This window comes from Manis pentadactyla, chromosome 6 (assembly GCF_030020395.1).
Source record: "Manis pentadactyla isolate mManPen7 chromosome 6, mManPen7.hap1, whole genome shotgun sequence".
Classification (NCBI taxonomy): Eukaryota; Metazoa; Chordata; class Mammalia; order Pholidota; family Manidae; genus Manis; species Manis pentadactyla.
The window spans coordinates 136,480,866-136,504,200 of NC_080024.1; the positions used below are offsets into that span (position 1 = coordinate 136,480,866).

Here is a 23,335-nt window from a genome sequence, read left to right on the forward strand (position 1 = left end):
TGCAGTCGCCCTCTAGAGCCCCCTGCTGGCGGAAGCTGACAGGGCACCCGCGGTCAGAGAAGCAGTGTGATTAGCCTTTCGCTGATTTCCAGCCCTCAGCACTGAGCTGGGTATGGAGAGGCGGTTCGGAGCTGAGAGACAAGCGCTTCACAACGGGTCCACCCTCTCCCTGCCTCCATTTCTTTATTTGTAAGGTGATGAAATTGAACACATGGTGTGCAGGGGGGCAAATGGCACTCCATTTACCCCTCTTTTAGGCTTCTATCACAGCAAAAAGATGTGGTTGATCAAGTTCATCCTCTCCTCTCCTCTCCTCTCCTCTCTTCACTTAGGGGTGAACATCTTGAGGCCTCATATGTCCTCCTCCAACTTGTTAAGTGCCAAGGACAGTGCTGGGTGGGGGTGGGGGAGGGGGTCTCTCAATATGCTGAATTATTTAGTTATTGGATTTTGATATGTCTATCAGTCACCAAGAATTCAATGTCCACAGACTGTGCACCCTGGGCCAGGGACTGTGGGGAAGCAGGACACACATGGAGCATGGCTTGGCTACCAATGAGCTTACAATCTTGTTATAGGGGGTGAGATAAACCTGATAAGCAGAGAGTAGTTTTTTTACCTGTATGATGAAAATCTCAAGTTTCAGTAGGTTCAGGTGGATTTTGAGTTCAGGGAAGGGAGAGAGAGAGAGAGAGAGATCCACTTTGCTTGGAATAGGAGATTTTCAAGAGGAAGTGGTCTCTTACCAATCTTCCATGTACTAACTTGCAGACACAGTTTCTCCCAAAACATGTGTGCTTGGGAGCAGGTATTTATTCTGCCATCTGTTATCTCTAATGTTGTGCTTTTCCTTGGCATCATCCTCCTATAGTGATCCCAGTAGTGTGCAACTTTGTATACTTTTTTAAATGAATGTGGAGCATCAAGAGAACATTCTGCAGAGTTACTTGTTCTGCAACAGAGAAATCCCTTCGGGAGCATCCTTGGACTAGTCCCCACACACCTCCACCCAATGAGTGAGCAGAGCGGACCTTTTGCTGGAAGGTGCCAATGAGCTCCTTATCAGGGCCTGGGTCAGAGTGTAACCTTGTGGATGTTGCCCCAGGGAGAGACATATGTCCCCCTGACAGCTGGGACATTGGTCCCCAGCCTTGAGGAAAGGCTTCGGGGAATCATTTAATGAAGCAGCACTAGATCTTCAAGGTCTACAGAGAAAGATAAAGTGGCCCAGAGGAAATGGGAGCATTCCTCCAGGGACATGTGTCCACGTTAGCAAGGTGCGGGAACACTGAATCAAACAAATGAGGAGGACTGTGATGCTGGGTCCCTTTGAGATGATCACACTGCTGACATGACTTTCCTCTGATGAGAGTACAAACCACTTTTGTAGGAATGGAGCTGTGCTCCTCACACAGAGCCACCAGACACTCTCCTGTCACGCTTTTATTTTAATTAAGATTTTTTAAAGTTTGAAGAATGTTACATAAAACCTATGAATCTGAAATCTACATCTGGATGATTTTTTTTACATATGTATATACTAGGTAACCAGAAAGGACTACAGTCTCCTTCTAGTACCCTTCAGGTTTTCTTCATGCCCTCCCACCCCTGGGGAGTCCTGGCCACCCTCCCATTCTCACTAAAGATTAATTTTGTCTGGTTTTCAACTTCATATAAATAAAATCATAGAAAAAATATTTCATTATTTCTAGTTATTTTGCTAAGTATTGTACAATTCCTTCTTTTCACTAATGGGAAAACTAGAAACAAGTTCAGAGAAATGGCATGGATTGAATAAGGTTTCACACCTGCTGTCCTATATTGTTTACCATTATATAGCTCGCTGGTTATCACCCATGCATCCATCCATCCATCCCAACCCGTGTTGAGGGGTGATTGTATGTCAGGGATGGTTCCAGGTGCTGGACATGTAGGTATGAGTATAAATCATCCTACCATCAGAGATTTTCCAGTGTAATAGGAGGGAAATACTTTAGGAGGATAATCAAAGTGTGGAGGGTATAGAGTACTGCATAAGAAGCTGTATAGTTATGTGGCTGCCCAGAGGAAGAAGGGCTATAACTGGAAGGCTCAGGGATGAGGAGATGACATAGAATTTCATTCTTGGACATTCTTCTTGTCTTTACTTATCCACAGGACTTCAAACATTAAGACAGGTAAGGCTGGGGTCCTCTTCTGTATTTTTCTATAGGACCTTGCAGTCATGGAGCTGGCAGGAAATTGTTGCTGAACAATTACAAACATTACAAATTGATGACCCCTCCAAACATTACAAAATGTCTTCTCTAAGAGCACGAGTAGTACATCTAGAACTTTCTAACTAGGCAGAGAACAGAAAGTGATAGGTTACCATCTTGACTTGATCAGACACCTGGAAAGATCTATGGCAAACAACAATAACAGTTTCAGCAGAGTTCCTAGTATACTACCTTCTAGCTGGGATAAACATAGGGCCCTGTATGAATTTATGAAAATGTGTCCATCAACTTGCTTCTCTAGGTAGGTGGGAACTTTTTCAAATCTCTCCATCCTGCCTGAACATAAGAATACACATTGTGGCAGACATATGCTAAAGTGACCCTCAGTGAGTATAACCTCTTCGGAATTTCTCCCTTCCCAAGCATAGCAGAACCTATGACTTGTTTCAAGCCAACAGAATATGGCAAAGGTGCTGGAAAGTCAATCCCTTGACTAGGCTACATTATATGGCAAAGATGATAGGATGACATTCCCATAATTATATGTGATGCTTAGCAGACTAGATAGAGTCACCTGTTGGCCGTGAAAAAGCATACAGCCACATTGCGAGAGGGCCTGTGAAGAGGGTCATTAACAAGAACCTTGGGTGGCCTCCTAGGACCTTGAGTAGCCTCCCACTAATTGCCACTATGAGGCTGGGGGCCCTAAGTTCAACAGCTGCAAGGAGGTGAATTCTGCCAACAATCCGAATGAGCTTGGATTTTTCTTAGTCAAGTCTACAAGTCTCATCTACAGATGAGAATACAGCCCATTTAACTCAGTTGTAGCCTTCAGACTGAGCAGACACCCACAAAACTGTGTCTAGACTCCTGACCCACAGAAACTGTGAGGTCATAAATGTCTGATACTTTAAGCTGCTAAGATTGTGGTAATTTGTTTTACACAACAATAAATAACTAATGTGCACACTTGTCTGCAAACACTGATTGTGTCAAAACAACTCCCTCAGTGGCACATGGCTCTACAGACCTCTGAGTCCTAAACACTATGCAGAGGATGTGGAAGTAGCCATGAATTCCTTTAATGATTGTCATTTAGCATGTTTGTTCACACAATTGTGAGCTCTGGCTTATCTAAGAAGTAAACAAGGGCATCACATTATTTAGGACATAAGTTTAGTTGCACTAAGAACCAGAATCAGCCCCTCTTCTAACATTTGTAGGGCCCAGGGCAAGAATACAAATGGATGATATACCATATGTCTAAAAAATGAAGAGTTATAAATCATTGTTACATATAGTACATTCTTGTCTTTCTCCACCTACACTACGCTGACAGATTTTCATAATGACAAAATATGTGGAAAGCTAGTCTATATCACTGATATATGGTCTTTATATCATGGAGTATAACTGGAAGTATATAATGGAATTTAATTGAAGTATATAATGGAATTTAATTATTATTTTGTATGTTTGGGTATTCTGATGGAAAATAAATAGAATGACAAAGTAGACATTTAATTCATAACTATTATATATCCCATAAAATATATTTTCATGCTTTCATTTCAGAAAAAAATCACCACATTATTTAACATAGCTGGTATAAGAATCTAAAGGATTGAAAACCAAAATGTGTGCCAAATTTGAATATATGTTTATCAAAATGTAAAATTAATCAAGAATTAAAATTATCTAAAAGTTTTCAAAAAGTTTTTTCTAAAGTATTTAAAAAATCTACTAAAATGCAAAATACAAATGATAAATAATAAGTATCAAATTTTAAATTAAAGTACAGCCTTAAGTAAGGCTGAATTATTATGTAGTTTCTTAAACTTTAGTTCAAGATCTTATTAAACATTTTTATAAAAATTAAACTATTATTTACAATAGCCAAGATATAGAAGCAACCTAAGATGAATGGATAAAGAAGATGTGGTACATGTACACAATGGAATACTATGCAGCCATAAGAAAGAAACAAATCATACCATTTGCAACAACATGGATGGAGCTGGAAGATATTATGCTCAGTGAAATAAGCCAGGTGGAGAAAGACAAGTGCCAAATGATTTCCCTCATTTGTGGAGTATAACAATGAAGCAAAACTGAAGGAACAAAATAGCAGCAGACTCACAGACTCCAAGAAGGGACTAGTGGTTACCAAAGGGGAGGGCGGGTGGGGAGGGGGGGAGAAAGGGATTGAGGGGTATTATGTTTAGTACACATAATGTCGGGAGGGGGGGTCACGGGGAAGGCAGTGTAGCACAGAGAAGGCAAAAGTGAATCTGTGGCATCTTACTACACTGATGGACAGTGACTGCATTGGGGTATGGGTGGGGACTTGATAATATGTGTAAATGTAGTAGCCACATTGTTTTTTCATGTGAAACCTTCATAAGAGTATATCAATAATGCCTTAATATAAGTAAATAAATAAATAAAATATACAACTGTTTGCAATTGTAGCTTTCACAGTCCGTTTAGCTGCCAATGGAAAGAATCAGGATCATATTTCACATCCATTACTTCTAGACCTACATAGACATGTGTAAATTCGAGTTATATGGATTGTTTAATATTGAAAACTATTGCTTTGTTTCCATATGCAACTCTTATAAATACCATGCTAATCCGGTGGTACTGCTAGAGCCAAGAATTGGAAGATGAAGAGAAGCAGAAAAAGAGATATTCCACCCTTCTGGGAAATAATCCTTATTCATTATGCAGAAATCTGTTGCACTGATGCTATCTAAGAAGGGCTTGATGAGTTAATACCCAAGCGCTGGCACTGCTCAAATTCTCCCTGCACTCAGAGGCTGTGTCTGTCCCGATCCTGGCAAAAGCAAAGTCCCCAGTCTTTCACAACATTTGGACATGGTGCCCTTTTGTTTTGAGGACTAAGGCAAGAGATGTGGAGAAATCCTGTCGCTTAAGTGACATTACTCATGGCAGGGGATATTCAAGGCACCGGTTGCTCTATCTTCTTGCCTCCCTTTCCCTAAGATGTCGCCCTCATCTGAATGGCTCAAGGTGGTTCCCACCACATCCACAATGCCGCCAAAAGAAAGAAAAAAGAGGAGCAGCAGGGTATGCCCACCCCCTTTGTAAGGGTCTGACCCCGAAGACATAGACGTCAATTCTGCACACATCCCACTCTACGCAAATGGCCGAGAAATGTAGTTTTCCACTGGGTGTCTTTAGGCTCAAATGACATATTTGAGTGGGCTTATATTTAAGAGTCTGACATAAAGGACATATTTAATGAGTGGGAACAGTTATTACTGTCACCACGATCAACCTCATCTCTGAAGTCTCAGCTTTGGGCTCTAAGGCTTTGTGTTTCCATGGATTGTTGTACAAAATGAAGGACTCTTTTATAAAGTGAATAATTATCAGTGAGTTTTTCTCTTTGCCCTTGGATTTTTGCAGGTTTTCTCAATATAGAGTAAGCCCATTCTGGGTAAAACAGTTGTCACCTAAGTAAGTTGTAGGGTTCTATAATCTCAGAGGCAATATTGAAATAGACTTTTTTAACAGGCAATTTCAGTATTTTAAATCAAAGGGGAAAAGGATTCAACTTTTTAATTCTGCACATGGCAGGAAATATGGTACAGAGTTAAAAGCACTTTATGTAGAGAAGGATAAGCTCATGGAAAACCTAATGATATTATTTTTCGTCAAACCTGACTTTCCAGGGATTAAACCTGCCTTTGAGTTTAGACCCCTACTTACTCCAGTTTGTGAAACCCTTGACAAACTCCAGTCTGTTCCACTCAGCAGTTGCACATGCGGGGGTCACATTACAGTCTCTGTTGCCAAGCTGATGATCGGTATGGTCCTGGAGTGAGAAGGCTTGGAGGTCACTGATTGCAGCTCCCCTTGTGGACCAATTGGATGTTAGACCAAGGACCAAACGCAGGAGCTGTGACTGGACTTCTGAGCTAACTGCCCATCTTGTGATCTAAAATCCTCTCTGAAACATTCCTGTTAAATATTTACTCTTATGTGTAACCGTAAGACCTTTAACCAGTCCCCATCCATCTTGCTTTCTAGCTCTGTAACTCTTGTTTATAAAATTTTAGCCTGGAAGTGATGCTCCGAGTTGCTCCAATGCCATTGTCGTCTTTGTATCATCCTTGGCAGATTGTCACTTCTCCTTCTCAACCGTGTCCCATGACAGGAAGCTCACAGCTTTATTAGGAGTCAGCCATTCCTTTGGAGAAGTGTGCCAGCCTACTCAAAAATTTCATTTGCCCTGAAACTTGCTTTTCTGATATATATATATATATATATATATATATATATATATATATATATATATATAGTATGTATGTATCTCATATGTATATATGTATATATACCTGACAGCTCTGGATCAACCCCATTTAAATTTGATCCCTCTTCTGCAGGTAGTCCTTTGAGTATTTGAAGCCAGACCACCTCCATCTCCAGCCTTAATGTGTTCAGCGCTCGCATCATCCCTCATATGCCGTGGTTGCCCCTCGCCTGCCCTCTGGCTTCCTTGGTTTTGATGAAAATAAGCTTGATAAAGTGAGTAAACCAAACTAGTTATCATACCCTGCACCTACTCACATTGTTCTTTTTCCATTTCTTCCCATTTCACTGAAAGCTGTACAAGATACCGTGAATAATGGCTTGATCGATGTTAGGAAAAATAAGAGGAATGTACAGGCTCTTAAGCTCTATTTCTCTTCATATGTTTCTGCATCAAAATGGCTTTTAAAAATAATTATGCCATAATAATTCAGATATTAATCTGGGATCCTCTAAGACCCTCAGGACTTTTCCAATGGTCATTCCTATATTTCAGATCTTTATAATAAAACTGAGAGTAAGTGCTGCATCTTTATTTACCCCTACTACATTTCCCTCCTCTTTGAGGATTCTTGTGGTTTTGAATTATCTCTAAAATATATCGAGGTACTTTTAAAGTCTGTTTCTATCTTCGGAGGTGTTAGAGCCCACAAGCAGCAAATAGGCACCACCTATAAGCCTGATGAGAAAGCATTTGTTCCTTTGATAAGCACCTCATCATCATAATGGAGTGAGCCCTATGTGGGACAGGTGACTGAAGGGATGGATCAGGATAAATAAGACTCTTCCATACCTTCAGGGAATTGCAAAGCCTATGCCCTGAAAAATGCCATCTGAAAGTCAATGTGTTGGACATTTGACCCCTCCTAGACTCAGGTTCTTGGTTTGGATAACTACCTTTGTATAGCATGTCTTTCTATGACCCAAGTGGGCTAAAGTCATTACATGTTACTTAAGCAAGAAGGTGAATGTAAACTAAGAGGCGCAGAATGTATCATTATAATTAGGACACCACCCTGCAAAACGAAAGAACTATTTGAGGATCTTTTGTGAAGATTCAAATTAGTATAAACCTAGATTAACATGACCCAGCCAGAGATTCCCAGCTAAAGTGTGCAAGATCCTATATTACATACCAATTAATCTGCAGTTATGGTGTCTGTTACTAATGCAAGAAAAATGAAATGGTGTGCCATGATTTGTTTTTCTGTGAGTCATTATGGTATTTACCCAATATTTGATCTGCCTCATCAAAATTCAGGAGTTTACATTAAACTAGACCTGGAATCCTTGACTCACCCATTGAGATAAGCAAATCTGTTATCATTGATGGCTGCCCCTGTCTTCCTGTGTCTTTTTAGTAATCCTTCCTTCCCCAGTGCAGTGAACACACTCATACTCTTGCGGCATTAGTTCTAAGCACCTCACCCTTTTACTAAAGCTGAGAACTCTAAGCCAGATTGATGTTTCTCTCCCTTCCCTTCCTTGGTCCTTTCACAGTGTTGGTGAGAGAGGAGGCACAACCCCAGGGTGGCCACAGGGGCTTGACATGAGTTGGGACGCTGGACTGTGCTTCATAGTTGCCAGCCGTGGGACAGAACGAGGGTATTGGCTCTCCCGAGGACATGCAGACCATGCAACCTCTTTATTTGGGTTGGCAACAGTAGTCATGCATTGCAGTTTTGCTGAGGCCTGATCAGTTGCTGAATATTTATTTGTCCCAGAGATTATTTAGTTATCCTTAGGAATCCAGGCCCTCTGGCCAACTTTCCTCCCTTGGCATGCGTTTCCAGTGGGGAATGTGACTGGCCCCTTCTCCTTTCAGGAGGGGCCTCAACGGTCATCAAGTTGGAAGCATTATAGTAGAAAAGCAAAGTGGGACCCCAGAGGACCTCTGGCTTGCTGACAGACAGGAGCATACCTGAGTCTAGAATTTGGATCTTCTGATTCCAAATCCAGCATTCTTTCTAGAATCTTGCAAACTTTGGAGAACATATATTTAATATGAGGAATATATTTAATAAGGGGCAGAATCTTAGGTCCTCGCCTTAGAAATTTTCTATCATGAACTCTGCATGTTGAATGTGTACATTCATGATCTGAAACACGGTGCATTCACTAGATCATACTGACTTAGTCAACATTTACTCTCTACTTGTTTCCACCTGGGGAGGGAAGTTAGGTTACACAGTTAGATGTGAAGATCCTTGTATATCCTTACTTATTTAAAAAATTATAGCACAAAGAACATGATAATAACATTAGCGTAATTTATAGAAAGAAGAATAATCCACCCATAGCCCAGCCCCTATCAAACCATCTCTATTTTCCCTTCCACCTTTGGAGAGATTATCCATGTATTTGGGTAACTATGAACCTAATCATTATTTCATCTTATTTTTGTTTCTTTTGATCTAAGGAGCCTCGTTGTTATTTGTCTTGCTAGGAAACAGGACCCTCCAGAGTTTTTCAACAGGAAAAATTGTATTGAATTTTATTGAGTATTTGCTATATTACTGGGCGCTGTGCTGTGTCTTTCTCATTTTATCATTTAAATTCAGTCATTTAATCATATCCACCTTACGAAAAAGGTCCTCTTATCCCCATTTTCCAGATGAGAGAACCAAGGCTTGGAAAGGCTAAGAAAGGCCAAGTTTTCTGGTTAGTAAGCAATAAAGCTGAGATTCAAATCCTCTGACTCCCAATCTTATTCTCTTCCTCACCACACTGCATTGCAGACATGCAGACAAAAGACAGGAGATGTCTGACCTTCAGGTCCTTGTCTCCGTGAAGAAAGGAGACCTAAACAGCAGACAACCAGAGGACAAAAACAGGAAGTGTGCTTAAGTTCTAAGACGTGTGCTAAAGATACAGGTGTTGTGATGAACTGGAGAACTAAGCTCTTAATAGTTCAGGGTATAAATGCTACCAGGAGCAAAATTTTTCCCAGAAATGAAATCTCCATTGTCCTGGGTGAGTTAGTTGTAAAATTGTTCTTATGATATCCTTGGAGTTTCTTCTCTCCCTCTTTTCCACATGTCCATGATACTTTTGTCTCTCTTCTTCATTTGGCGCTTGGCATTAGCACATGCCATCAGTTCACTTGCTACTCATCACCCCTGGTGACAGCAGCCAACATTTGCTATCTTGTGCCCTGTGCTGTGCTAGGCATGGAAGATACTTAAGTCTCTGCCATTGAGTGTTTGCAGCCTGTCTGGGTTGACAGGACAGGATTATCATACCAGTTAATAGCCCTTACAGTTCACTGTGATCTCAATGGACTTTGTAAAAGGATGTAGGCCGCCAATTAAGAGGACAGTTCAAAAGTGAGCAGAAGAGCAGGAGGAGGGCGAGGCCATGAGCCCTGGGTGTGGCCTGAGGAGGAGGAACTAGTCTTCTACAGAAGGCAGGTCTGGAGAGGAGGCCTTGTGGGAGGGCTGGCGTCATGCAGAGAGCCGTGGAGAGAGTGCTGGAGGCAGGTCTCTCTCCCTGCGTGGACCACAGCCTCGGGAAGGGGCTCTGGGTCCAAACACATCTCCACTGGGGGCCTGCCCCACTCAGTGCACACCGGGCGCAGAGGGCAGTGGGGTTCCCTGGGAAGCAGGCTTTGGTGATGAAGATTTGTGTAAAGGTTATTTGTCAGGGAGGGCTTTTGGGAAGAGAGAAAACAGAAGCAGGATTGAGAATAAGTTGGGCCGTGAGGCAGTCCCAGCAATAGCCTTGTCTGACACCGGGGACTTCTGCAGCTGAAATGGGTTTTCAGAGTTGCTCCAAGTTGGAGGCCTTTAATACTTCCATGTCAGTTTGTCCTTGGACATGGGTGGCTTTGGGAAGGGAGCACAACCTCACCTTTCTTCCCGAGGCAGTTCTTAGCACGGGCAGCCCCCACTGCTGCTGGGGCAGTAAGCCCTTCATTCCAGAAGTGGCGCCTGGGCAGCTCATACAGAACCCACCATGTAGGCTCTCCAGAAACACGTGGCTGGAAATAGCACACTCTCAAATGGTACCGGGTCTCTGACTTTTGACTGGGGCATAGGCAAAGGAGGTTTGGAACTGAGGCATTTGTTTAAAACAGTAATTTACCAGACCAAGAAAGACCATTTTGTGAATGGTTGAGCAGCAGACACTACAAACTGCCAAGTAGATAGGTTTCAAGCTTTAAGAGCGTCATTCTTCATGAGAGTGAATGGCAGTATTCCTAAGCCAATTAATGATCGTTGGGGAGGAATTAGTGACCTGTATGGTCAGATAAATGGTACCATGTCAGATACTGTCCCCAAATATATTTTTTTTCAAAGACAGAGTCTTGGAATAAGATAAATATCCCCTGTGTACACAACTGTTATTAGTTCATTAAGGAGATAGTGAAAGAAATAAAATGTATAGTTTGCCTGCCTTCCTGGAGCTGAAATAGCTCTTTTGGCATTGTTTTTCAGCCTTGAAGAGAGCTGTAGGAATTTAAGAAAGGAGCATTTACTCTATTTATTTTGTTCAGAGATGGGGGAAATCTCCCTGAAATCTCAGGGCAGGAAGTGGCTAATCCCAAGGCAGAACCTGGGCCAGCCGGGTCTCAGCGCTTGAATCTCCAACTTGTTGGAGCCAGGGGGAGAATGGATCTCAAAAGAATGATAAACGTTATACAGAAGTGTACAGTTTTCTACAAACTCATTTAGATTCCTCCCAAATCTTCTTGTCATCCAGACTTTCCCATCTGTTTAAATGGGACATAAACAATCAGTCAGTCAAGCAAAACACTTAGAACTCTTTTTTAGTGCTCCCTGACCTCTTTCCTTACCATCAGCAAAGCTTACTTCCACTGCCAGAATGCATCTTGCATGTCTCTCCACCCTCCACCTTGACCCTAACATCCAAGTCCACACCCCCAGCACAGGCCACCTGGACCACCTCAGTGACCTCCTTACTGGTCTCCCTGTGGTCACTCTTGCCTCTTCCCCAGTATGGTCTTCACATTTCTGGAATCAGCCAGAGGCAACTTGTAAACTTACCAGTTAGATTGCATCACTCCCCTGCTTGAATGCATCCTGGCTTCCTGGTACACCAGAATAAAGTTAAATCTCCTGTGATGTACAAGACTCTCAGTGATCCACCTCTTCAACTTTGTCCCACAGTGTTCTGGCTTTAGCCCTGATCATCTCTTTCCTGAATACACCACACCCTTTCCTGCCTCAGGACCTTTGCACTTGTTGTTTTCTCTGCCTGGATTGCTCTAACTCCAGCTGTTTATGTGGATTATTCTGTCTTAATCTTTCAAGTCCCAGCCCAAGGGATATGTTTTCAGAGAGGCCTTCTACCTAAAAAAATCCTCTCCCCTGGGGTTTGTTGTGACATTACCTATGTCTATTCCCTTCATGGCCCTTCACAAAATCCAATTATTATTTTTTTTAATCTCTGTTTCTTTATATGTTCTCAATCTTCTCTCACTGCAGCATGAGTTCCACTGAAGCAGGGACCTGTCTGTTAGTGGTGTACTGTTGTATCTCAGTGCTAACACCATGACAGGAACATAGTAGGCACTAATCAGCATGTGGTGAAAGAATGAGTGACTATATGAATTTATGGGGTTTTTTAGGGCCTGTTGAACAAATGGAAGCAGAATATAAGAGCACCAGTCAAATTATGATTTCAAAATTACATTTCTGGAGATTTATTCATTAAGTTATAATTGGCAAATACTTTAAGGTTCAAGAAGAGTTCACTGTTAAAAGGAAATCGGCATGTGAGTAAAGTGTAGTACTCCATAGGATGGTGCTGTGCATCTCTCAGAGGGAGCAGTCACTTCATTCACAATTTTTTATAGTATACTGTTTATAAAACAGTATGTACTCTACAATCCTATTTTTCTTTTTAAGAAAGTGTCATTATATATATTACATAGCAAAGGCTAGAAGGATGTTACCCTGGTGTTAGCCAGTATTATCTGGTTAGCCAGCATTCTTTGTTATCTTTTTTTTAATCTTTCTTATCTGATTTTTATGCGTTGAATTTATCTTTTTTTTTTTGAAAAACAGCAATCCTTTTTGTTGTTTTTCTTTTTAAACATACCGATGGCAAATCCTTTTGTGGAGTAAGCAACAAGCACCATATTTGTCTTTTGCCCAAATCCAACTTTTTATACCTTGGTTCACTTGCCTTTAACAAATAAGTTCTTGACATTAGGAGCTCCGTGGAGGAGGTGGTGGCGGTGGCATCAGTGATAGTATTGTTTTAGGACAAGTCCCTTCTAAGATATGCTGGTGCCCTGCCTGGAGGGCCGTCTGGTTGGCTGGCCCGGACAGCCTCCTGGGAAGTTCTGGCTGCCTTGGGGCCTTCTGAGAACTTGGCTTGTTCAGAACATGACACTGGAGAGCCCCCTCGGGCATGCCCAGAGAGCTGTGAGTCAGCTCTAAGTTTTGACAAAGCACACAGCCAGGCCACAAAGCCATATTTTCTCCCTCAGCTGGTGGCACCAAATTCCATTCTAATTCACTCTCTGGGGTACCTGGAAGAAGAAAAAGATCTGGAAATGAAACTCACATCCTGGCTGACTTGTGCTCACTCAGCACACTGGTGTGAGAAGCTGAAGCCCAGGCTGCTCTGGAAACTCGCCAGCTTTGTGCCTTCCTGAGCTGACTCAGGGCACAGGGGGAGATGCTGGAGAGGGTGGAAGTCAGGAGGAACCAAAACTGGCCCTGAAAATGCATGGTCTGCATCAGGGATGGCTGGCCTCTGTGACCTCAGGAGACTGACCAGAATCCTGGGATTCTAAGTGAGGGCAAAGGTGTTGGGCATGAAATGTGCTACAGTTTTCTTCCTTCCTTCCTTCACCCTCTCCTCTGATCTTTCTTCTTCCTTGGTCCCCACTCCCTGCATTGTTCTCTGAAAGCCCCTAGCTACCTCCTCCCTCCAAAGACCTACAGGAGTCAAGAACCAAGATTCTGTGAACAAATGTGCAAGGGCTGTGACACAGGCTGCAGAAGAGGCTAAAGAGTAGACTGCCTTCCTTCCCAGAGCTTACACTTGAATTAGAGACAGGAGACGTGCTCGTGTGGGCAAGACGAAGGATAAGGCATGGACGCCGGGGTAGACATGAGGCAGCAAATGCCCACATCAAAAGCCATGCTGGATCCAGGATCGGTGAGGTCTGAAGCTTATACCAGATTGGACTGGAGTTCCTTTAAAAGAAGAAATATAAAAAGTGAGGAGCCCTTGGCTTCAGCTTCATTAGTTTCCTGGTGTGTTAGGGTTCTCCTGAGAAACAGAACTGATAGAATGTGTGTGTATATATAAAGAATTTATATATACAATTTATATTACATATGTATATATGAAGAGAGAAAAAGAATATATGTGTATTTTTGGATGTAGATGTAGATACAGATTTATTTTAAAGGACTGGATCACTTGATTGTGGAGGCAAGCAAGTCCAGAATCTTCAGGGTGGACCAACAGGCTGGAGACCCACGAGGAGCTGATATTGTAGAATCCGAAGGCAGTCTGCTGGCAGAATTCCTTCTTGCTCAGGAGAGGTCAGCATTTTGTTTTGTTGGATGAGGGCCAGTCATATTATGGAGGTTAATCTGCCTTACTCAAAATTCACAGATGGAAATGTGAATCTCATCTCAAAACACCCTCACAGAAACTTCCAGAAGTGATTGACCATATATCTGAGCAGCCAAGCTGACATGTAAAATTAGCCGTCACACCTGAAATCCACCTCTGGGTCAGTGGAGGGGAGGAATGCTATGGACCAAGTGGTCAGAGAAAGCTTCTTGGGAGAGGTGGACTTGAACCAGTCGTGGTGGATGGATTGGGCTTCACGGTGCCTGCTGTCCTTGCATATTAGGCCACAGTGCTGATGGGGGCATCTATATCCATGCCCCACTGCCAAACGCCTCACCAGAGGCTAGAAGGATTCTGGGATGGCTAAAGAGGTCAGTGGCCTTTGGCCCAAGTGGTCATCGAGGTCATTACTTATAGCCTACTTGCCCCCATAATGTCCCAACCCAAAAACCTGTTTTCCCTTTTGCTTGTCATATTTCTTCTCCCTTTTCTCTTCCTTACTTTTTCTTCCTGTCTTTGCCCTCCTCCCTCAGGTTAAACCTCAGGCTGGAGAAGGCCTCTCAGGCTCATCTGAGGTCACAAGAGGCCACCAGCAAATAAGCTTCATTCCAGATCCTAAGAGGGAACCATAGCCTCTCTCCATGATGTCACTCATGCACCCTGGTCTCTGTGACGTTCAGGAAGAGGCTTTGTCCTGCAGTCCCCAACCCTGTGCCCAAGTGGCTCTTTGCTAGTGTTAATCAGTGCACGATGTTATTCATCATGTAGGTATAATTTAGAGGAGTCTCTCTGTGCTCCTTGCACGGGGAGCCAGCCTTCTGGCTATCCCAGCTCCCATCAGTCTGCAAGACAAATGGGTGTTTTCCTTAGGCCTGTAACTAAGGGAAGGAGGGGCACACATTCCCTTCCAGCGGGCGCCTCTGCATCCCCCACAGTCCTGGTCACGGGGCTTCCATTTTAGCTCCCTTTGTGTTTCCTCAGCTGGATCCTGCCTGGACCTCCCTCTCTGGGGAGCTTCTAAAAGCAAGGTGCTGAAAAAATCATATGAGGAAAGTACAATGGATAGCAATGGCCTGGTGAGGCCACAGGCACTCCTTCTGGAACATTCCCTCCTGTCCCCTCCCTCACCTCCACCAGCTTCAGAAAAGCCTGGGCTTTGGAGGAAAGAGAGGCTTCCCGCCTTATTTCCTACCCTATGCTAAAATCCAGTCTTGAGATCCTTCTGATTTGAAAACATGGAGCCAAAACACCCTGCCACTAGGGTGCACTCAAGCCAAAGTCACCTGCCCATAATGGTCCCCTGCCTGCATTTAGCACTATAGTGTTCAGCACTCTTCCTCACAGTAGCCTGATGGAGAAGACAGATCATGTCCTCATCACCACTCTAGGGAGGCAAGATGAGGCCCACTAGGGCCAGGGCTTGTCCCAGATCCCCTGCCCGGGAATGGTGCAAAAATCGGCCTCACTTGGTCATGAGTTTAGATGGTATGTACAGGCTGCACCAGAGACCTGGCTGCACAGGGTGCTCTCTCCTAATTTTTTGGGACCCAATGGGAGAACATCCATGAGGAAAAGCAAGCCCGGTGACAGCAGCACTCTCCCCAAAGTGTTAGATTCTGAGTGTGAGCCGCGGGCCCAGGAGTGTGCAGGGTGTCAGGGAGGTGACTCCCCTGTGACAGCGGGGGAGGGGATCCAGGGCGTTCTCTCAGAGCAGAGGACACAGAGACCCCAGCGAATGAGCTCCACCCCGCCGCCCCACCCGTCTATCCCCGCTGGTGCCCTCTGACTCTCACTCTGAGGCAAGGTCCCTGGGTGGCGGAGAGGGAGGTCTGCTTCCCGTTGCAGCTCCCCCAGGTGCCAGGTTGCAGCTGTCTCAGCTGACTGGACAGAAAAGAAGAAACCAAAATAGTGAAAATCTGTGAATTAATAAAACAGTCTAAAAAAATAAAAAGCAACCACCCCAATGTGTACAAATCATAAAGTAATTAGAAGTGTGAAGAATTCTATCAGCTTGGCTGTTTCAAAATCCAGCATTTGATCGCTTTAGGAGGCTGAGGGCTGGCAGGCCACGGGGAGTAGAAATTCTTTCCATTGCATCTGATCTGGCCTCCCTGGAGCCTGGGTCTCTTGAAATCCTTTCAGGGTCCTGGCAGTTTTCCCAAGGACCTTCTAAATCAAGTGTGGGTCTTCTGAAGGCCCATTACATGCATGCAGCACCTTATCCCAGTAGCATTTTATATTTTAGAATAAAACTTGAAGGTTTCATAGTGTTTTCTGGATTCATGGTCTTATTTAATCTCACCACCACCAAATATTTTTATGTCAGTGTTTTGCAGAGAAGGAAATCAAGGCCCAGAGAGTAAAGCAATAGAAACCTAACTCCAAGAGCTAATCATAGCAGAACAAGGGCAAGAGCTGGGGTCTCCTGACAACCCTTCAACTTCCTCCTCTCTCACCCACATTCCTCTTTTGGCCCCTGCTATATCTCTCAACAGTGCTAGATATTTGTTGCTTGCATTTCTCATGACTAACATTTTGGCCATGGTATTAAATTTAGGTAAGTTGTTCAACCCATTTGTTTGAATAATAAACTAAGGCTCCTCAGGTAGTGTTAGCTAGTTGTTGATTTTAATTTCATTTTACATCCAGATCAGACTGGGGAGGAGAACAGGATCCATTTTCCTTATCTTTTTGGAAACACTATGGAAAGCTATTTCAGAACTTGAGTCTTGTCATCTTTTTAGTGTGAAAGGATAGAAAAAAATAGTGGGTTTAGAGTTTCATTGTTCACCTTGTTCTTTCTGATGGGTGGGCTATTTTAAGAGTAGGTGCTCACATTTAATAATTCAAGGGAGGGTGTTTCTCAGGACCGAAAGGCAGCATGCTCAGGGTTAGAAGTTCTGAGAGCAGAAATCTGAGCAGAACCCTGAGTCAAGTAACGAGCTTGACGTGTGTTGTTAATTCCCCAACCAGTAGTGAAAGCTCCCGGGAGGATGAAGTTTACATGGTTCCCAGCCAGATGGAGCAAACAACAGTATGATTAAGTTACACGCATTAGTTGGCTCCACAACCAGAATAGAAATGTACACGTTAATTTGCGATGGAAAGTTTTCAACAAAGCAGTGGCTGCTTGCACAGACTTGTCTCTGGGCCTCAGGTTTGGCCAACAGCAAAGCAGTATGCAGGAGAGGAGACTGGAGAGTCAGGCAGGGCTGGCTACAGAATTTGAGGGGCCCGGTGCAAAATGAAGATGAGGGGCCCCTGTTTGAAAATTAGTAAGAATTTTACGACAGCCGCAGCAGTGTTCGACCAAGTGCAAGGTCCTTCTGAGCATGGGCAGGGCGCTGTGGGACTGCGTACGTCCTATGCCCTTGATGCGGGCTCTTGTTGAAGCCACTGCAGGATATGAGCCCAGGGCTATGGGATTCTTTGTGCACCAAAGGCCACTTGCCTAGGTCAGAGATGAAGGACATTCAGCTTATATTTCTGGAGTCACTCAAATGCCCCAACTGTGTTCCAAGCTGCAGAGATTTAGCAGTGAGAAAGCTAGAGCTGCTGGGTCTGTGGTTATAGCTGATGGCTCTGGCATCAGACCATCAGCTTACAGAATTTTTTTAATTGAAATATAATTGGCATACAATATCCTGTTAATTTCAAGTGTATATCATAGTGATTCGATATTTTATGAATTACAAAACAATTCCCATAACTCTAGTTACCATCTATCATCACAGTTATTATAGTATTATTGACTATATTCCCTATGCTGAATGTTATATCCCCACATCTTATTTTATAACTGGAAGCTTGTACCTCCTAAACCCCTTCACCTATTTTTCCTGCTTCCCAACACCTCCCACCACTCTGGTAACCAACAGGTTTTTTTCCTGTACCTGTGAGTCTCTTCCTGTTTTGTTTGCTCATTTGTTTTATTTTTCAGATCCCGCATATAAGTGAAATCATACAATATTTGTCTTTCTCTGTCTGATTTGGCATAATAATCCTCTAGGTCCATCCATGTTGTTACAAATGGCAAGACTGTTCATTCTTTTTTATGGCCGAGTAATATTCCATATATATATATATATATATATATATATATATACACCTCATCTTCTTTTCCCATTCATCTACTGATGGACACTTACGTTGCTTCCATATCTTGGCTACTGTAAATAATGCTGCAGTGATAGTGTAAATAATACCTCTGCATAGGGGTACAGGTATCTGTTGAATTGGTGTTTACATTTTCTTCAGTTAAATACCCAGAAGTGGAAATGCTGGATTATATGGTAGTTCGATTTTTTATCTTTTTCTGGAACCCCTATACTGTGCCTGCACTAATTTACATTCCCACCAACAGTGTATTAGAGTTCCCTTTTCTCCGCATCCTCACCAACACATTATTTTCTGTCTTTTTGATAATAGCCAGTCTGACAGACATGAGGTGCTATCTCATTGTGGTTTGATCTGCATTTCCCTGATATTTAGCGATGTGGAACATCTTTTCATATGTCTATTGGCCACCTGTATTTCTTCTTTGGAAATATATATCTATTCAAGTCCCTGCCCAGTATATAATTGGGTTCTTTGGTTTTTTAAACATTGTTGTGTTAAGTTCTTTATATATTTTGGATATGACCCACTAATTGGATATATGATCTGCATATATCGTCTCCCATTCATTAGGTTGTCTTTTCACCTTGTTGATGGTTTCCTTCACTGTGCAATCTACAAATTCAGTGCAATCCCCATCAAAATACTGATGGCATGTGCAAGTATCTGGATACTTCAGGGCTTTAATGAATGTTAGCCAAGAAGGCAGGCAGGTAAACAGTGTGATGGACAGCAACGGGAGCACAGATGAAGGAGCTAGAGGACGGGAGGCTGCCCTTATGGGCATGCAGCCTGCCTGGCTCCTGGCTCCATTCCTTTTGGAAGGATTTGGAGACTTTCTGGGGGCAGGGGGTTCTTACATCACAAAGCATTTCCTCCTTTCACTTCCATTAGACCAGCCCCTCCTGGCCAGGGTGCCCTGCATGTAGGTGCTGACCTGACCCAGCCTCTCTGCCCACTATTTTCTCCTGATCCATCCTTCAGGGTACTAAAATTCTTCTCTCCTCCAGTTCTGCATTTGCCAGGTCCTCACCGATCTGGGGGGCAAAGTTCATACTCCTTAAACCTGTTACTCACAGGCCTGCCCCATCAGACCACACTTGCCTTGTTAGCCATCCCCTCCTATCACTCTGTTGTGCAGAACCAGCTTCTCACCCTTACTTCATCAGCCTCCACATTTGTTTCATCCACCTGAGCCCCTCACCTGTCTTTGCAGTTTCAATCCAATTCCACAGACATGCACCGAGTGCCTCTTTTTGCATCCCTTCTGGAACAAAGTACAGTGGATCCGCATCATTCACGGATTCCATATTTGCCATTCACCTACCCACTAAAATTTATTTGTAACCCCCAAATCAATACTCATGGTGCTTTCACTGATATTTTTGGACATGTGAAGAGCAAAACAGCAAAAAATGTGAGCTGCCTGATGTGCACATTCCCAGCTGAGATCCAGCAAGGCCGTACCCTGCCTTGTTGCCACTGACACTATAAACAAGCATCCTTTCTGTAGTCTAGTTAGTGCAACTTTTGTGCTTCTTTGGTGCTTTTTGTTGATGATTTTGCTGTTTAAAATGCCCCTAAGTGTAGAGCTAAAGTGCTGTGTAGTGTTCCTAGGTGCAAGGAGGCTGTGTAATGTGCCTTATGGAGAAAATAGTATGATAGACAAGCATCCTTCAGGCATGGATTATAGTGCTGTTGACCATGAGTTCAGTGTTACTGAATAAACAATATGGTATATCCAGAGAAAGGAAGAGGGAATTCATCAAAATGTATGTGAGGCTGTTCCATTGTGACCAGAGGCTGGAAGGAACCTCACCCTGTATTTCCCCTGGGAGCGTGGTTCTGTAGTCACTAATTCAGTGTTTGTGAATTTTTTTTTCTTTTTTTCAGGTGAATCAAGCACATTTTAGTTCTTCATTTGATCCTTACATATAGTAGGATTGAGAAAGCCGATGGTACTCTTTCTGTTACTTTTATTCCTTTTTATGTTTGATTTTACCAAGAATGAAATGTACTGTTCAAACACTCTTGTCAACTGGGTGCATAGAATTTCTTCTAATTTCATCATTTTAAAATCCCAAGGATTTTAAAACTGTGCCGGAAAGATATGGAGACCCTGCTGGGGGCCATTTTCCTTGGAAGCAAATATTTCAGATGAACAAACTTCTCTTAGAAGTATTTCAAAGCAGAAGTTCATTTTTTTCTTAGGTTACACGTTTCATCTGCCATGTGGCAAGAGATGAACTGATAGAAGGTAGGAGGTGCAGGATGGGGAAAAAACTCTTTCACACATGGTACAGCTTGTGCCTCAAGCTAGTTAAATTCTGTTCTGAGATGCAGGTGATGAATATGTTCTTCAATGTAATCACATTCCTTTTCTTGCAGAAACTTTTATTCTAGACGCCTTTCCCTATTGCAGGGTGGTATCATGAAGAGGAAATTAGGGTAGTCTGATAGTGTCTGATAGTAGCCAGTAATGACGGTATGAATAGGGTCCACGTGAGGACAGCGTGTTGGAGAAGGATGGCAGGAACGTCCCAGAGACAGTCAGTCATGGCAGCCCATTGCTTCCTGAGAGTTGCTGAGAACTGCTACATTCTTCATGGACTTTTGTTGTCTTCTCCACTGTTCGTGAAACTTCATAGAACTTAATTACCAAAACTAATGAGGATTAACTGCATTAAAAAAAAAAGGTTGAGTTTCTACTAAGTGTCAGGCATCATTCAACCCCCTCTGGTACTTTACGGCTTCCTGCTCAGTACAGGCCAGCGGTTCCTCTGTCCTGTGACCTCATTCCACATCAGTGTCTGCCCAGTTTATTTGATGCTCAAATGCTGCCTTCTAATGCCCCTTAATTGCTACATTAATCCTCCAGGTGTGGCCCCCAGAGTGTCAGGAATTCCTTTAGAGCAAAAAAAAACCCTGTCGTCCCCTTACTGTGTTCTTCCTGGGGAAGTGGACAGTGAAGATTGCTGAAGCCAAAGGTGGAGGAGAAATTGTTTGAATGGAATGTGCTGTGGATAGATTCTGGACACAGTAGGAAATAATACAACAAAACCTTTATCAGCAAGAAACACTTCAGAGTGCCTACCCCCTCAGGGATGTTGTAAGAATCAGAGATGTTTGTAAAAGCACAAAGTGAACTTTGAAAGTGCCATGTGAGTGTTAGATGTTCTTTGCTGTTGACATCTGTGGGTGGCCTTCAGGAAGGGATCATGGGGGGCTGCTGGTGATCTCTGGGCCTAATGGGGCCCTAGTGTGGCTTGGAAAGGCTGACTTGGCCCTTTTCCAGCCAGGACCCCACTGAGAGGATTTCATGCTGCAGAGAGGAGGGTAAGATTTCAGATGGCCCTGAGGTCAAGGTCCTCAGGCAGCTGCCTGCTGGGACTGCCTCCTCTCTGGTGGAGGCCGTGCATTTTCCGGTCATCCTTCAAGTGGCCAGGAGTGGTGAGGGCTGGGGTCTCCGCCACCAGTCCCTGGGGATTCTCCACAGCAGGCGGCTGACACGGTGCACTGCAGAGCGTGCACACCTGTGTTTCTTCTGTTCATTCAGGAGAGGTCAATTTTTCTTGTTGTTTGATTTCCACATAATCAGATTTGCAAAGTTTTTCTTTTTGTTTTTTCAGAAGTTATTATCCTTCATCTTTTTGGAATGAGTCATTTCAGTGTCCCCCCTCTGCCTATCACATTTCTCTTGGATTCTTTCACATCGTGTTGTTTTCTGGGTCTCATCATGGATATTTGTGAATAATATTAAGCACTCTCTGGACTTTACTCCTTGGAGACAGAGACTGCATCTGGTTTCGTTTTTCACTATGCCTACTACAATGCCCAGAATGTCATAGATTTATTATTATCTGTTGAATTGATGGAATAATTTAATGAAAGCCTTAACGAAAGTTAAGGTCCTATATCTGGGTCCCTGGGGTGATAAGGAAATGAGTGTGTCTAACTCACACCCTTCATCTGTCCCACACACCCTGTCTGTGTGGCAGGGAAGAATCAGCTCAGCTATTCTTTGTGGTGAGGGAAGAGGCTGGCTGTGGCATGAGAGAGGTGGGAAGGACACAAGGACGTCTTCTCGAATCTAGAAGATCCTGGAGGGCACAGAGGAATCCCTTCCACTGGAAATACTTACGAAAAATGACATCCATCTGTCTGGAATGATGGGGTCTGGAAATAAGTCTGCCTGGGAAGAAACAGCCGTTCTCGTGAAGCTGTGGCTGGGCCCAGTCAGGGGAATCTGGTCCTGATGGTTGTGGCAGAAAGGTCCAAGGTGGGCTGCTTCCTGCAGCAGTGAGCAGGCACTCTAATTGACTTGAACATCAACGCGTTTGGCTCAGAGAACGTTCTAGTGAATCTCTAGTATATTTGATAACATGTGGGCTTCTGGGGTTTAGACCTTTTCAACAGTCTCCCTAGGTTTAGCGGCTCACCAGGCCAAGTCATTTGGGCACAATGCTGCCAGATTAATCTCATGAAAACACCTTGACCCTATTACTCAGAAGCCCTAAGTGCCTTCATACAAGGGATAAAATCTAAATTCCTTAAATCTTACTCTGAAGTCCTTGAGGTCAGGGGCTCCATCTGAAACTTCTTACTAGTCTGGTTGGTATGACTGGGTGTGGGGAAGTTGGGGTTCCTATGGCCAGGATCCTCACTGAACTTAAACCACCTGATGATGTAACTGGCCTGTTGCTAGGCTACTGCTTCCACACCTTTAGGCAATGGGCTATTATTGCGCTATATAGAGAGCTTGGCCCAGTGCTCTGGGCGGAGGCAGATACGCTAGTACTCGACCTACTGCCAGGAGAACAAGCTGGGTAATAAACCCTTTCACCCCAAAGAAACATTCTACTGTCATTTCTTTGGTCACACTGAATCCATAGCGAACTTGCTGGGGGCTGAAACCCATTGGCAAGACACGGGGGTGAAAGGCTAAGTGTAGGGTTGATTTTATCTATGGTTGCTTATGGAGAATTGCAAGACTATAAAATCGTCTGCCAGTCAGCCAATTCTCCATACTCAGATAGAAAACAAGGGTTCCCTTGTGGGGTGTGGCTCTGCTAATTATTGGGTGGGGGTGTTAGGAAGAA

At 43.5% G+C, this 23,335-nt stretch overlaps 1 protein-coding gene across 3 annotated transcripts in view; it reads left to right on the plus strand.

Annotated features, from left to right (window-relative positions):
• MAPK4 (mitogen-activated protein kinase 4) overlaps positions 1-23,335 on the plus strand; it is a 132,921-nt gene that overhangs the window by 36,986 nt on the left and 72,600 nt on the right. Inside the window, exon 2 of one of the 3 annotated variants that reach the window (XM_036918590.2) lies at positions 6,635-6,776. The exons of the other annotated variants lie outside the window; for them this stretch is intronic. The gene's annotated coding sequence lies outside the window, so the exon portion shown is untranslated. The remainder of the gene's footprint in view (positions 1-6,634; positions 6,777-23,335) is intronic. 3 annotated transcript variants of the gene reach the window in all.